Source organism: Gorilla gorilla, chromosome 19 (genome assembly GCF_029281585.2).
Source record: "Gorilla gorilla gorilla isolate KB3781 chromosome 19, NHGRI_mGorGor1-v2.1_pri, whole genome shotgun sequence".
NCBI lineage: Eukaryota > Metazoa > Chordata > Mammalia > Primates > Hominidae > Gorilla > Gorilla gorilla.
The window spans coordinates 14,825,588-14,838,586 of NC_073243.2; positions in this window are offsets into that span (position 1 = coordinate 14,825,588).

Sequence of the window (12,999 nt, forward strand, 5' to 3'; positions counted from 1 at the left end):
TCTGCATGAACATGGAAATATCTACACTTCTATCTGCATAAACATGAAATATCTACTGAGATTTCTCTATAAATATGGAAATAACTACAACGCTATCTCTATAACTTCAAAATATCTACACCGCTATCTCTATGAACATGGAAATATCTACACCGCCATCTGTATGAACATGCAAATATCTACACCGCCATCTGTACAAACATGGACATATCTACACCGCCATCTGTATTAAGATGGTAATATCTACACCGCTATCTGTATAAACATGGAAATATCTGCCCAACTATCTGTATAAACATGGAAATATCCGCATCTCTATCTGTATAAACATGGAAATATCTACACCGCTATCTGCATAAACATGGAAATACCCACACCGCTATCTGTGTAAACATGGAAATGTCTACAACGCTATCTGTGTAAACATGGAAATATCTACACCGCCATCTGTGTAAACATGAAAATATCTACACCGCCATCACTGTAAACATGGAAATATCTACACCGCCATCAGTATGAACATGGAAATATCTACACAGCCATCTCTATAAACGTGGAAATATCTACACTGCTATCTGTATGAACTTGGAAATATCTACACTGCTCTCGGTATAAAATTGAAATTATCTACACCACTATCACAATAAACATGGAAATATCTACACTGCTATCTGTCTAAACATGGAAATATCTACACCGCTATCTGTATAAACATGGAAATATCTCCACCGCTATCTGTATAAACATGGAAATATCTACAACGCTTCTCTCTAAACTTGGAAATAACTACACCACAATCTCTGTAAACATGGAAATATCTAGACCGCCATCTCTATAAACACGGAAATATCTACACCACCATCTGTATAAACATGGAAATATCTATACCGCTATCTGCATAAACATGGAAATATCTACATCGCCATCTCTATGAACATGGAAATATCTACACCACCATCTGTACGAACTTGGAAATATCTACACCGCCATCTGTATGAACATCTAAATATCTACACCGCTATCTGTATGAACATGGAAATATCTACACCGCTAACTGTATGAACATGGAAATATCTACACCGCTATCTGTATGAACATGGAATTATCTACACCGTTATCTGTATGAACATGGAAATATCTACACCGCTATCTGTATGAACATGGAAATATCTACACCGCTATCTGTACGAACATGGAAATATCTACACCGCTATCTGTATGAACATACACATAACTACACAGCAATCTGTATATCAATGGAAATATCTACACTGCTATCTCTATAAACATGGAAATAACTACACTGCTATCTGTATAAACAAGGAAATATCTACACCGCCACCTGTATGAACATGGAAATATCTACACTGCCATCCGTACGAACATGGAAATAATTACACCGCCATCTGTATGAGCATGTAAATATCTACACCGCCATCTGTATGAGCATGGAAATATCTACACCGCTAACTGTATGGACATGGAAATATCTACACCGCTATCTGCGTGAACATGGAAATATCTACACCGCTATCTGTATGAACATGGAAATACCTACACCGCTATCTGTATGAACATGGAAATATCTACACCGCTATCTGTATGAACATGGAAATATCTACACCGCTATCTGTATGAACATGCAAATATCTACACAGCTATCTGTATATCAATGGAAATATCTACACAGCTATCTCTATAAACATGGAAATAACTACACTGCTATCTTTATAAACATGGAAATATCTACACCGCCATCTCTATGAACATGGAAATATCTGCACCGCCATTTGTATGAACATGGAAATATATACACCGCCATCTCTATGAACATGGAAATATCTACACCGCCATTTTTATGAACATGGAAATATCTACACCGCCATCTGTATGAACATGGAAATATCTTCACCGCCATCTGTATGAACATGGATATATCTACCCCGGCATCTGGATGGACATGGAAATATCTACACCGCTATCTGCATGAACATGGAAATATCTACACAGCTATCTGCATATACATGGAAATATCTACCCAGATTTCTCTATAAATATGGAAATAACTACAGCACTATCTCTATAAACTTCGAAATATCTACACCACCATCTGTATGAACATGAAAATATCTACACCACCATCTGTACGAACATGGACATATCTACACCGCCATCTGTATTAAGATTGAAATATCTACACCGCTGTCTGTATAAACATGGAAATATCTGCCCATCTTTCTGTATAAACATGGAAATATCCGCACCGCTATCTGTATAAACATGGAAATATCTACACCGCTATCTGCATAAACATGGAAATATCCACAATGCTATCTGTGTAAACATGGAAATGTCTACACCGCTATCTGTGTAAACATGGAAATATCTACACCGACATCTGTGTAAACATGGAAATATCTACACCGCCATCTCTATAAACATGGAAATATCTACAACGCCATCTGTATGAACATGGAAATATCTACACCGCCATCTCTATAAACGTGGTAATATCTACACCGCTATCTGTATGAATTTGGAAATATCTACACTGTTATCTGTATAAACATGAAAATATCTACACCGCTATCTGCATAAACATGGAAATAACTTCACTGCTATATGTATAAACATGGAAATATCTACAACGCTGTCTCTATAAACTTGGAAATAACTACACAACTATCTCTATAAACATGGAAATATCTAGACCGCCATCTCTATAAACATGGAAATATCTACACCACCATCTGTATAAACATGGAAATATCTATACCGCTATCTGCATAAACATGGAAATGTCTACACCGCCATCTCTATGAACATGGAAATATCTACACGGCCATCTATACGAACATGGAAGTATCTACACCGCCATCTGTATGAACATGTAAATATCTACACGGCCATCTGTATGAACATGGAAATATCTAAATCGCTAACTATATGACCATGGAAATATCTACACCGCTATCTGTATGAACATGGAAATATCTACACCGTTATCTGTATGAACATGGAAATATCTACACCGCTTTCTGTATGAACATGGAAATATCTACACCGCTATCTCTACGAAGATGGAAATATCTACACCGCTATCTGTATGAACATGCAAATATCTACACAGCTATATGTATATCAATGGAAATATCTACACTGCTATCTCTATAAACATGGAAATAACCACACTGCTATCTGTATAAACATGGAAATATCTACAACGCCATCTCTATGAACATGGAAATATCTACACCGCCATTTGTATGAACATGGAAATATCTACACCGCCATCTCTATGAACATGGAAATATCTACACTGCCATTTGTATGAACATGGAAATATCTACACCGCCATCTGTATGAACATGGAAATATCTACACCGCCATCTCTATAAACGTGGAAATATCTACATCGCTATCTGTATGAACTTGTAAATATCTACACTGTTCTCGGTATAAAATTGAAATTATCTACACCACTATCTCTATAAACATGGAAATATCTACTCTGCTATGTGTATAAACATGGAAATATCTACACCGCTATCAGTATAAACATGGAAATATCTTCACCGCTATCTGTATAAACATGGAAATATCTAGACCGCCATCTCTATAAACATGGAAATATCTACACCACCATCTGTATAAACATGGAAATATCTATACCGCTACCTGCATAAACATGGAAATATCTACTCCGCCATCTCTACGAACATGGAAATATCTACACCACCATCTGTATGAACATGTAAATATCTACACCGCCATCTGGATGAACATGGAAATAACTACACCGCTAACTGTATGAACATGGAAATATCTACACCGCTATCTGTATGAACATGGAAATATCTACACCGTTATCTGTATGAACATGGAAATATCTACACCGCTATCTGTATGAACATGGAAATATCTACACCGCTATCTGTATGAACATGGAAATATCTACACCGCTATCTGTATGAACATGCAAATATCTACACAGCTATCTATATATCAATGGAAATATCTACACTGCTATCTCTATAAACATGGAAATAACTACACTGCCATCCGTACGAACATGGAAATATGTACACCGCCATCTGTATGAACATGCAAATATCTACACCGCCATCTGAATGAACATGGAAATATCTACAACGCTAACTGTATGGACATGGAAATATCTACACCGCTATAGGTATGAACATGGAAATATCTACACCGCTATCTGCATGAACATGGAAATATCTACACCGCTATCTGTATGAACATGGAAATATCTACACCGCTATCTGTAAGAACATGGAAATATCTACACCGCTATCAGTATGAACATGCAAATATCTACACAGCTCTCTGTATAAAATTGAAATTATCTACACCACTATCTCTACAAACATGGTAATAACTTCACTGCTATCTGTATAAACATGGAAATATCTACACCGCCATCTCTATGAACATGGAAATATCTACACCGCCATTTGTATGAACATGGAAATATCTACACTGCCATCTCTATGAACATGGAAATATCTACACCGCCATTTGTATGATCCTGGAAATATCTACACCGCCATCTGTATGAACATGGAAATATCTTCACCGCCATCTGTATGAACACGGATATATCTACACCGGCATGTGGATGAACATGGAAATATCTACACCGCTATCTGCATGAACATGGAAATATCTACACAGCTATCTGCATATACATGGAAATATGTACACATATTTCTCTATCAATATGGAAAAAACTACAGCGCTATCTCTATAAACTTCGAAATATCTACACCGCCATCTGTATGAACATGGAAATATCTACACCGCCATCTGTACAAACATGGACATATCTACACCACCATCTGTATTAAGATGGAAATATCTACACCGCTATCTGTATAAACATGGAAATATCTGCCCATCTGTATAAACATGGAAATATCCGCACCGCTATCTGTATAAACATGGAAATATCTACACCGCTATCTGCATAAACATGGAAATATCCACACGGCTATCTGTGTAAACATGGAAATGTCTACACCGCTATCTGTCTAAACATGGAAATATCTACACCGCCATCTGTGTAAACCTGAAAATATCTACACTGCCATTTCTATAAACATGGAAATATCTACACCGCCATCTGTATGAACATGGAAATATCTGCAACGCCATCTCAATAAACGTGGAAATATCTACACCACAATCTGTATGATCTTGGAAATATCAACACTGCTATCTGTATAAAATTGAAATTATCTACACCACTATCTCTATAAACATGGAAATATCTACACTGTTATCTGTATAAAAATAGAAATATCTACACCGCTATCTGTATATACATAGAAATATCTACACCGTTATCTGTATGAACATGGAAATACCTACACCACCATCTGTATAAAGATGGAAATATCTACACCGCTATCTGCATAAACATGGAAATATCTACACCACCATCTCTATGAACATGGAAATATCTACACCGCCATCTGTACGAACATGGAAATATCTACACCGCCATCTGTATGAACATGTAAATATCTACACCGCCATCTGTATGAACATGGAAATATCTACACCGCTAACTGTATGAAAATGGAAATATCTACACTGCTATCTGTATGAACATGGAAATATCTACACCGTTATCTGTATGAACATGGAAATATCTACACCGCTATCTGTATGAACATGGAAATATCTACAGCGCTATCTGTACAAACATGGAAATATCTACACCGCTATCTGTATGAACATGCACATATCTACACAGCTATCTGTATATCAATGGAATTATCTACACTGCTATCTCTATAAACATGGAAATAACTACACTGCTATCTGTATAAACATGGAAACATCTACACCCCCACCTGTATGAACATGGAAATATCTACACTGCCATCCGTACGAACATGGAAATACCTACACTGCCATCTGTATGAACATGTAAATAACTACACCGCCATCTGTATGAACATGGAAATATCTACACCGCTAAGAGTATGAACATGGACATATCTACACTGCTTTCTGCATGAACATGGAAATATTTACACAGCTATCTGCATATACATGGAAATAGATACACAGATTTCTCAATAAATATGGAAATAACTACAGCGATATCTCTATAAACTTCGAAATATCTACACCGCCATCTGTATGAACATGGAAATATCTACACCGCCATCTGTACAAACATGGACTTATCTACACTGCCATCTGTATTAAGATGGAAATATCTACACTGCTATCTGTATAAACATGGAAATATCTGCACCACTATCTGTATAAACATGGAAATAACCGCACCGCTATCTGTATAAACATGGAAATATCTACACAGCTATGTGCATAAACATAGAAATATCCACACCGCTATCTGTGTAAACATGGAAATGTCTACACCGCTATCTGTGTAAACATGGAAATATCTACACCGCCATCTGTGTAAACATGAAAATATCTACACCGCCATCTCCATAAACATGGAAATATCTACACAGACATCTGTATGAACATGGAAATATCTACACCGCCATCTCTATAAACGTGGAAATATCTACACTGCTATCTGTATAAAAGTGAAATGATCTACACCACTATCTCAATAAACATGGAAATATCTACACCGCTATCTCTATGAACATGGAAATGCCTACACCGCTATCTATGAAAATAGAAATATCTACACCGCTATCTGCACGAACATGGAAATATCTTCACCGCTATCTGTGAGAACGTGCGAATATCTACACAGCTATCTGTACATCAATGGAAATATATACACAGATATCTCTATAAACATGGAAATATCTACACTGCTATCTGTATAAACATGGAAATATATACACCGCCACCTGTATGAACATGGAAATAACTACACTGCCATCCGTACGAACATGGAAATATGTACACCAGCACCTGTATGAACATGTAAATATCTACACCGCCATCTGTATGAACATGGAAATATCTACACCACTAACTGTATGAACATGGAAATATCTACACCGCTATCTGTATGAACATGGAAATATCTACACCGCTATCTGTATGAACATGGAAATATCTACACCGCTATCTGTATGAACATGGAAATATCTACACCGCACTCTGTATGAACATGGAAATATCTACACCGCTATCTGTATGAACATGCAAATATCTACACAGCTATCTGTATATCAATGGAAATATCTACACTGCTATCTCTATAAACATGGAAATAACTACACTGCTATGTGTATAAACATGGAAATATCTGCACCGCCATCTCTATGAACATAGAAATGTCTTCACCGCCATTTGTATGAACATGGAAATATCTACACCGCCATCTCTATGAACATGGAAATATCTACACCGCCATTTGTATGAACATGGAAATATCTACACCGCCATCTGTATGAAAATGGAAATATCTTCACCGCCATCTGTATGAGCATGGAGATATCTACACTGGCATCTGGATGAACATGGAAATATCTACACCTCTATCTGCATGAACATGGAAATATCTACACAGCTATCTGCATATACATGGAAATATCTACACAGATTTCTCTATAAATATGGAAATAACTACAACGCTATCTCTATAAACTTCGAAATATCTACACCGCTATCTGTATGAACATGGAAATATCTACACCGCCATCTGTACAAACATGGACATACCTACACCGCCATCTGTATTAAGATGGAAATATCTACACCGCTATCTGTATAAACATGGAAATATCTGCCCAACTATCTGTATAAACATGGAAATATCCACACCGCTATCTGTATAAACATGGAAATATCTACACCGCTATCTGCATAAACATGGAAATATCCACACCGCTATCTGTGTAAACATGGAAATGTCTACACCGCTATCTGTGTAAACATGGAAATATCTCCACCGCCATCTGTGTAAACGTGAAAATATCTACACCGCAATCTCTAAAAACATGGAAATATCTACAACGCCATCTGTATGAACATGGAAATATCTACACCGCCATCTCTATAAACGTGGAAATATCTACACCACTATTTGTATGAACTGGGAAGTATCTACACTGCTAACTGTATAAAATTGAAATTATCTACACCAATATCTCTATAAACATGGAAATATCTACACTGCTCTCTGTATAAACATGGAAATATCTACACCGCTCTCTGTATAAACATGGAAATATCTTCACCGCTATCTGTATAAACATGGAAATATCTACAATGCTGTCTCTATAAACTAGGAAATAACTACAGCACTATCTCTATAAACATGGAAATATCTAGACAGGACTCTCTATAAACATGGAAATATCTACACCACCATCTGTATAAACATGGAAATATCTATACCGCTATCTGCATAAACATATAAATAGCTACACCGCCATCTCTTTGAACATGGAAATATCTACACCGCCATCTGTACGAACATGGAAATATCTACACCGCCATCTGTATGAACATGTAAATATCCACACCGTCATCTGTATGAACATGGAAATATCTACACCGCTATCTGTATTAACATGGTAATATCTACACCGTTATCTGTATGAACATGGAAATATCTACACCGCTATCTGTATGAACATGGAAATATCTACACCGCTATCTGTAAGAACATGGAAATATCTACACCGCTTTCTGTATGAACATGGAAATATCTACACAGCTATATGTATATCAATGGAAATATCTACATTGCTATCTCTATAACCATGGAAATAACTACACTGCTATCTGTATGAACATGGAAATATCTACACCGCCACCTGTATGAACATGGAAATATCTACACTGCCATCCGTACGAACATGGAAATATCTATACCGCCATCTGTATGAACATGTAAATATCTACACCGTCATCTGTATGAACATGGAAATAACTACACCGCTAACTGTATGAACATGGAAATATCTACACCGCTCTCTGTATGAACATGGAAATATCTACACCGTTATCTGTAAAACATGTAAATATCTACACCGCTATGTGTATGAACATGGAAATATCTACACCGCTATCTCTGTGAACATGGAAATATCTACACCGCTATCCGTATGAACATGCAAATATCTACACAGCTATCTGTATATCAATGGAAATATCTACACCGCTATCTCTATAAACATGGAAATATCTACACCGCTATTTGTATGAACACGGAAATATCTACACCGCCATCTGTATGAACATGGAAATATCTACACCGCCATTTGTATGAACATGGAAATATCTACACCGCCATCTGTATGATCATGGAAATATCTTCACCGCCATCAGTATGAACATGGATATACCAACACCGGCATCTGGATGAACTTGGAAATATCTACACCGCTATCTGCATGAACATGGAAATATCTACACAGCTATCTGCATATACATGGAAATATCTACAGGGATTTCTCTATAAATATGGAAATAACTACAGCGCTATCTCTATAAACTTCGAAATATCTACACCGCCATCTGTATGAACATGGAAATATCTACACCGCCATCTGTACGAACATGAACATATCTACACCGCCATCTGTATTAAGATGGAAATATCTACACCGCTATCTGTATAAACATGGAAATATCTGCCCAACTATCTGTATAAACATGGAAATATCCGCATCGCTATCTGTATAAACATGGAAATAACTTCACCGCTATCTGTATAAACATGGAAATATCAACAACGCTGCCTCTATAAACTTGGAGTTAACTACACCACTATCTGTATAAACATGGAAATATCTAGACCGCCATCTCTATAAACATGGAAATATCTACACCACCATCTGTATAAACATGGAAATATCTATACCGCTATCTGCATAAAAAGGGAAATATGTACACCGCCATCTCTATGAACATGGAAATATCTACACGGCCATCTGTACGAACATGGAAATATCTACACCGCCATCTGTATGAACATGTAAATATCTACACCGCCATCTGTATGAACATGGAAATATCTACACCGTTAACTGTATGAACATGGAAATATCAACACTGTTATCTGTATGAACATGGAAATATCTACACCACTATCTGTATGAACATGGAAATATCTATACCGCTATCTGTACGAAGATGGAAATATCTACACCGCTATCTGTATGAACATGAACATATCTACACAGCTATCTGCATATCAATGGAAATATCTACACTGCTATCTCTATAAACATGGAAATAACTACACTGCTATCTGTATAAACATGGAAATATCTACACCGCCATCTCTATGAACATGGAAATATCTACACCGCCATTTGTGTGAACATGGAAATATCTACACCGCCATCTCTATGAACATGGAAATATCTACACCGCCATTTGTATGAACATGGAAATATCTACACCCCCATCTGTATGAACATGGAAATATCTTCACCGCCATCTGTATGAACATGGATATATCTACACCGGCATCTGGATGAACATGGAAATATCTACACCGCTATCTGCATGAACATGGAAATATCTACACAGCAATCTGCATATACATGGAAATATCTACACAGATTTCTCTATAAATATGGAAATAACTACAGCGCTATCTCTATAAACTTCGAAATATCTACACCACCATCTGTATGAACATGGAAATATCTACACCGCCATCTGTAGGAACATGGACATACCTACACCGCCATCTGTATTAAGATGGAAATATCTACACCGCTATCTGTATAAACATGGAAATATCTGCCGAACTATCTGTATAAACATGGAAATATCCGTACCGCTATCTGTATAAACATGGAAATATCTACACCGCTATCTACATAAACATGGAAATATCCACACCGCTATCGGTGTAAACATTGAAATGTCTACACCACTATCTGTGTAAACATGGAAATACCTACAATGCTGTCTCTATAAACTTGGATATAACTACACCACTATCTCTATACACATGGAAATATCTAGACCGCCATCTGTATAAACATGGAAATATCTACACCACCATCTGAATAAACATGGAAATATCTATACCGCTATCTGCATAAACATGGAAATATCTACACCGCCATCTCTATGAACATGGAAATATCTACACCGCCATCTGTACGAACATGGAAATATCTACAACGCCATCTCTATGAACATGGAAATATCTACACCGCTATCTGTATGAACATGGAAATAACTACACCGCTAACTGTATGAACATGGAAATATCTTCACCGCTCTCTGTATGAACATGGAAATATCTACACCGTTATCTGTAAAACATGTAAATATCTACACCGCTATGTGTATGAACATGGAAATATCTACACCGCTATCTCTATGAACATGGAAATATCTACACCGCTATCCGTATGAACATGCAAATATCTACACAGCTATCTGTATATCAATGGAAATATCTACACCGCTATCTCTATAAACATGGAAATATCTACACCGCTATTTGTATGAACACGGAAATATCTACACCGCCATCTGTATGAACATGGAAATATCTACACCGCCATTTGTATGAACATGGAAATATCTACACCGCCATCTGTATGAACATGGAAATATCTTCACCGCCATCAGTATGAACATGGATATACCAACACCGGCATCTGGATGAACATGGAAATATCTACACCGCTATCTGCATGAACATGGAAATATCTACACAGCTATCTGCATATACATGGAAATATCTACAGGGATTTCTCTATAAATATGGAAATATCTACAGCGCTATCTCTATAAACTTCGAAATATCTACACCGCCATCTGTATGAACATGGAAATATCTACACCGCCATCTGTACAAACATGTACATATCTACACCGCCATCTGTATTAAGATGGAAATATCTACACCGCTATCTGTATAAACATGGAAATATCTGCCCAACTATCTGTATAAACATGGAAATATCCGCATCGCTATCTGTATAAACATGGAAATAACTTCACCGCTATCTGTATAAACATGGAAATATCAACAACGCTGCCTCTATAAACTTGGAGTTAACTACACCACTATCTGTATAAACATGGAAATATCTAGACCGCCATCTCTATAAACATGGAAATATCTACACCACCATCTGTATAAACATGGAAATATCTATACCGCTATCTGCATAAAAAGGGAAATATCTACACCGCCATCTCTATGAACATGGAAATATCTACACGGCCATCTGTACGAACATGGAAATATCTACACCGCCATCTGTATGAACATGGAAATATCTACACCGCCATCTGTATGAACATGGAAATATCTACACCGCCATCTGTAGGAACATGGAAATATCTACACTGTTATCTGTATGAACATGGAAATATCTACACCACTATCTGTATGAACATGGAAATATCTATACCGCTATCTGTACGAAGATGGAAATATCTACACCGCTATCTGTATGAACATGAACATATCTACACAGCTATCTGCATATCAATGGAAATATCTACACTGCTATCTCTATAAACATGGAAATAACTACACTGCTATCTGTATAAACATGGAAATATCTACACCGCCATCTCTATGAACATGGAAATATCTACACCGCCATTTGTATGAACATGGAAATATCTACACCGCCATCTCTATGAACATGGAAATATCTACACCGCCATTTTTATGAACATGGAAATATCTACACCGCCATCTGTATGAACATGGAAATATCTTCACCGCCATCTGTATGAACATGGATATATCTACACCGGCATCTGGATGAACATGGAAATATCTACACCGCTATCTGCATGAACATGGAAATATCTACACAGCAATCTGCATATACATGGAAATATCTACACAGATTTCTCTATAAATATGGAAATAACTACAGCGCTATCTCTATAAACTTCGAAATATCTACACCACCATCTGTATGAACATGGAAATATCTACACCGCCATCTGTAGGAACATGGACATACCTACACCGCCAGCTGTATTAAGATGGAAATATCTACACCGCTATCTGTATAAACATGGAAA